At 41.5% G+C, this 5705-nt stretch overlaps 1 pseudogene; it reads right to left on the bottom strand.

Annotated features, from left to right (window-relative positions):
* Nucleotides 1–3132: 3132 nt before the first annotated feature.
* LOC118993816 (ADP-ribosylation factor-like protein 5A) lies at nucleotides 3133–3598 on the bottom strand (annotated as a pseudogene).
* Between the last annotated feature and the right edge of the window lie 2107 nt (nucleotides 3599–5705).

Below are 5705 nucleotides of genomic sequence, written 5' to 3'. Positions count from 1 at the left end.
TTTTGTTAGTTTTCTGCATGAAAGAAATTGCAGATATTTTCTATGTTATTAGGGTTGAAAAGTTTATGTGTCTGATGCTTCAAAAAGGCCAATATTCAAAACATTAGCATTTGGAGTTAGGAAAGGTTTACTGTTCGAGAAGGTGCCAGCCGGACAAGATGGTGGGGTGACTGCTCATCCTCAAATCCATCTTAAGCAAGGCCAAAGTTCAGGCTTCTTTTAAATCAAGGGGAGGGAAAATGAGAGGGGAAGCTACTAGCTGAAGGCCACGGGGACAAAGCAGGCCCAAACAAGACGGGGTCAGAGAGACCAGGATTTCACTCTGTTGCAGATGAAAGCTTTTATTTATTTAAGGATTTCTTTGAGATCGAACCACTTTTGGGCGAAGTTATTCAGAAGCTTGTGTATGGGGAAGAAAGCAACAGTCGCACTGTACCTGGAAAGTAGAGTCAGTGCCAATAGCATTTAGTAAAAGGACAGGAAAGTGGACAAGACACTGGCCTTAAAGTGGAAATAAAGTGCTTGCTTTGATGAACTGTTATCACGGGCTTAATTGAGTATTTCATGTGCTTTGAAGTGCTTTTGGTTATTTTCATATTTTTGTGTTCTCTTATTCAGGGCTTCACACAAATGAAAGACTTCGGAGGAAGAGTCTTTTAAAGGGGAATTCCTGCTGTGCTTTTAACATTCTAACCCATTGTTTAGCCCATAAATATATGAAAATATGGGTATTATAAATAATGCTTTTACCTCTTGTGTTTGATCTCCCACTTTCTCTCTTTCATAGGTTAGCCCTTTGGGGCTGTGGCTCCTGGTTTCTAATATTTCACAGTTATTCTGCTCTGTCTTCTCCTGTTAGTGATTGCACTAGCTCAACAGTAGTTAACTACAGTTCTCACGGTCAATTATTAATGAATGTTTCATTTTATCTGTAGTAGTACTTTGCTAACATAACTGCTGTGAAGTTAATTACCTGACAGAGTTTTAAAGGATACGATTGAAAGAAATGGCTTTTGCTGTTAAATTGTCATGTAGACCCACTTTTGTTGTTATAGGATAACAGCAGATCCCTTTTTTGTTTGTTTTTTACAGATTTTATTTATTTATTTTTTAGAGAAAAGGGAAGGGATGAAGAAAGAGGAGAGAAACATCAGTGTGTGGTTGCCTCTCACTCACACCTCCTACTGGGGACCCAGCCCACAGCCCAGGCATGTGCCCCAATGGGAATTGAACCAGTGACCCTTTGGTTTGCAGGCTGCCACTCAATCCACACAGCCACACCAGCCAGGGCCAGATCTCTTTGATAACTTAAACCAAGCAGATAAAATAGCTATAGAACCAAAATCTGGTGGGGTCTGGAACCTAGGGCTTTACAATTTAGGAGGCAATTGATTATGTATGTGCTTTGTAGATTGTTCATTTTCTTCAAAGCTGGTTGAAAAAAATGTTTATATTTCAGCCTGCTGAGCTCCTCCCATTTAAAAGAGAAAAAGTGCCATTTACAGATCAAGGTATCCCAGGCAGCAAATGTTTGCCTCACAAAGAATGGCTAACAAAAAAAACAAACAAAAAAACACTGGCCACAGGAACTTCAAAAGACTGCATTGTTAAGCCAGCTGAATTATAGAGAATGGATGTATAGGAAATGGCAATCCCTGAAAGATATCTGTAGTGATAGCTAAAGACTCCTGTGTGTCTTGACTTATTTAAAAAATTCTTCTCCACTGCTGGCTGGTGTGGCTCTGTTGGTTGGAGCCTCATCCTATAACTGAAGGGTTGCTGGTTTGATGCCTCCTGGTCAGGGCACGTGGCTAGGCTGTGGGTTCAACACCTGGTCCAGGTGTATACAGGAGACAGCTATTCAATGCTGCTCTCTCACATAAATGTTTCTCTCCCTCCCTTTCTCTCTTTCTCTCTCTCTAAAAGCAATGAAAAAATGTCCTTAGGTGAGATAAAAAAATTCTTCTCTGTGGAAACACTGAGGCAATAACTTTGAGATTTTTAATTAGGAACTTTCTGTGTGCTGTTAGGGAGAGCCCAGTTACTATCTCCATCACAAGGTGGGCAGATTTAGCCAATAAAACTTCATGGTGCCCACTTAAATTTGAATTTCAGAAAACAGATATGTGCCATGTGCCCTATATTTCATCTGGAAACCTTACAATTGAGTTCTATTTTTCTTTCTTAAATCTCACATAAAAGTTACACTTATTTTCCTGTTGTAACTAGTAAGGGAATTCAAAAAGTGAAATTGATGTGATTATCTTGCTTTGCCAACATTCTATTTAGTTTAGTTTGGGGTAGTTTAGAGCATGTTTAAAAAAGATATTTCAAAGCAGTGGTTTAAAATCTGAGTACCTATTAGATTTTTTACATGAAAACTCACTGAGGTATGATCAAGAGAGTCTTAAGTTTCTCCTTAGCTTGACTAAACTTTAAATAGGCTTCCTCCCTTTTTTCAAGCTTTTTCTTTTCCTCTTTCTTCCCTTTTTATTTTAAGGGCAGCTCAGTGATTTTGGGTTTTGTTAGTACAATACAGAGGACATAAAGGAAAAGTACAAATTGACATTTAAACCCATGCCAGTACTCATTATGGTTTCAATGAAGAATATTACAAGTTTTCTTTAGAACACAAATCAAAGGCATTAACTCAAACTTGACATATATACACAATACTTACAACTTTGTACAAACTACTTTTCATAAGTAACATTACATTTTAAAATATTGGAAACTAAATATCTGTACTGATTTGTATTTTGACTTAATAGAACAAGAAGAGAACAACATTCAACGAAGGAGGGTGATATTGATAATAAAGCTTTTAAAGTTGAAAGTGTCATCTCCCTTTGTGCATACCACAGACTACACAAGGTCCTGAGAGAATTCATTATGAGAAAAATATCAGCCGCAGATTTAAGACCTTGTTTTGGAAGAAACTAATGAGAAAGCAATTGGAAGGTGAGACTTCATCCTCATTTTCAAATAAGTGGTCTTTATTTTTATTCTTATAGAATAAATTTAAATTATTTATTACAAATAGACAGTAGTTCACCCATTAATGTTTTGCAGCTTTTAGGTAAAGCCTAGCACTTGGTGTGTACAAAGTCTCTGAGAAGAGGTCAGTAGAGATCATCTCATCTCAAAGTGTGACATTATCCGTTCAAGTCTTTGGCATCATTTCTCCCCAGTAAGCATAGCATGCCTGAATATGCCACTGGTAATTATTAATAGAGGTTATTTTTAAAAGTGCTAGATTTTTGCTACAGTCATGTATTCTTTAACGTCTCGTTTATTAGCCAAAATCAGCAATGCAGCTCTCCTTGGGTTCTCATGGGCTAACATTTATAGAGTCCTTCTCTGTCTGTGCTGTCCACAACAAGAATTAAAAACTCTGTGTGAGTATAGTTAAGTGTTCCAGGAAGAATGCAGAGATTCTTGGCCACCGGTATCCCACATCAGGAAATGTGTATCATGAATCACTATCTCTTCTACATTACTTCCTATGGCAGGGCATGTATGTACAACTTCATTCATAGACAACTGGTCGAGGATGGTAGCTTTCCTTTCATTATCCAGCTCAACAGTGATAACTTTGTGCTCCTGGTGATGGAACGGTATTCATATCCTGGTGATGAGAGTGGGCAGCAGACTCCATCCAACCACCTGGGCCTCCTGGCCTCCTCTGGCTCAAGTTGACATTGACTGGGAGCAGAAAGACACTCTGGAGCCCCCAACTTTGCTGCCACTGCTCCTGCGCTGGCCACTGGCTACTTCCTTAGAACTGTTGAGGGCAAGGGGAACTAGCCAGAACATAGCTGTAAGGAAGCAGAAGGTGTTTTACTAACTAATGCTCTTCCGGGACACGCCCGAAGAGCAGGGTGTGTTCCAGGATGTGGGTTAAGAGCAAAGGTTAGTCAGGCAGATAGCCATCTGGACAGTCACTAGGGAGGGAAATTTTGCCCATGTGAACGAGCTCAACTGACCAATCAGGTAAAGGAGCATGAGCCAGTGCACGAGTTAACTCACCAATAATCAGTAACCCTATTGTGCCCCTGAGCCAACCACTAACCGCCACATCCGCTTCTGTATCCAGCTTGCTTGTGCGCCTCCATAAAACCCTAAGCCTGTAAGCGTTTGGTGCGACTCTCATTTGCANCTCAACTGACCAATCAGGTAAAGGAGCACAAGCCAGTACAGCCCCTGGGCACGAGCTCAACTGACCAATCAAGTAAAGGAGCACGAGCCAGTGCACGAGTTAACTCACCAATAATCAGTGACCCTATTGTGCCCCTGAGCCAACCGCTAACCGCCACATCCGCTTCTGTATCCAGCTTGCTTGTGCGCCTCCATAAAACCCTAAGCCTGTAAGAGTTTGGTGCGACTCTCATTTGCAGCCCTTGCGGGCACCGTGTCTCTGGACACTTTGGAGAGTTCGCCCCTGCGCAGGTTAAACTTGGCCAATAAAGTAACATCTTTGGAACCCCAAAAGTCTCCGGCATTTGTTCTCGAGGTTGGTGAATGCAACAAGAACCAGCTGGAGGACAAAGCCCAGGCTGCCTTAAAGTGTGCTGGGCCCTGCCACTGCCACTGTAGTGCTCACCTGGCTCGAGAACATCCCTGTCACATTGTCTGTGGCTAACCTCTACGGCCATTGTCCTCCCCCAGCTCCTCTAGTGTGGCTGCCTAAGCAGGCTTCTTCTAGACTACAGGCACCTGATCTCTCTTTTCCTTCCAGCATTTACTTTAACGACTTGCAATTGTAAGTTCTTTCTCTGCCCCTTTAAGTTGTAAAACTTCTCCCAGCCTCTTGCCATTTTTGTAACCAGTTAATGCCTTTCTCAAGGATCTTGGAGCCTCCTCTTTGTCCCTTTGAAATATAATCAAGGAAGAGAGTGTCCCCATCTCCAGACTCTGTGGAAGGGTAGGAGGATAACTTCTATAATAGACAATTAACAAGCACAGAGGCTCTAATCACACTGACAGATTCCCTGCAACACCCTCCAGTACTGTTCCACTAGGTCATCCTAGCAATCAAAAGCCCTCCCACCTTTTGCTTCTGCAGAGCCCAGGTCAGTCCTGTACTAAAATCTCTCTCTGTCTCTCACTGCAGTAGCTCAAATAAAATGGTCTTGCAGTTTTTAACAAGCGTCCAGTGCATTTTTACTTTGACAGGTAGGACAAGGCCTGGGCCTCTGTACTTTCACCAAGTCACTCAGGTACTTCTGGTATTGAGCCAAGTTGGAGAACCCCTTTTCAGCAATATTTTATAAAACACCCCAGTTATAAGTCTTGAAATCTATTTGTACTTAAAGTACAAACTTGTAATACTCTGAGAAATATTATTCCCTTCCTGCAATGTCATCTTTTTAAGTGGAAAAAAAAAGTTGGCTGTTACATCATTCCAACTCAATCCAATAATGAGTCTCATCCCTTTAGCCAAACTGACCTCCTTGGTTCCTGAGGAATAAAACATGTCCTGGGCCCCTCAGTGGGTGGCTTAGTGTGGCAGTCACCCTCAGGAGGCAGAAATTGAGGTGGGATGAAGAGGAGGAGTATGGAGAGTGTTAACGTCTGTTAGATGATTCTATTTCTCTAATCTACCCCATCACTGGGAGAATCTGCTCGTAGCCTTCTTGAGTTCTCCCTTGGTTTGACTTGGGTGTGTTGCTCAGAAAGGAAATAATATCCTACTCATTTTTTTT

This window comes from Sturnira hondurensis, unplaced genomic scaffold (assembly GCF_014824575.4).
Source record: "Sturnira hondurensis isolate 20B ecotype Veracruz unplaced genomic scaffold, ASM1482457v3 Scaffold0008908, whole genome shotgun sequence".
Classification (NCBI taxonomy): Eukaryota; Metazoa; Chordata; class Mammalia; order Chiroptera; family Phyllostomidae; genus Sturnira; species Sturnira hondurensis.
Note: the sequence above shows the minus strand (reverse complement) of the source record. Positions and strands in the feature narration are given on the sequence as shown.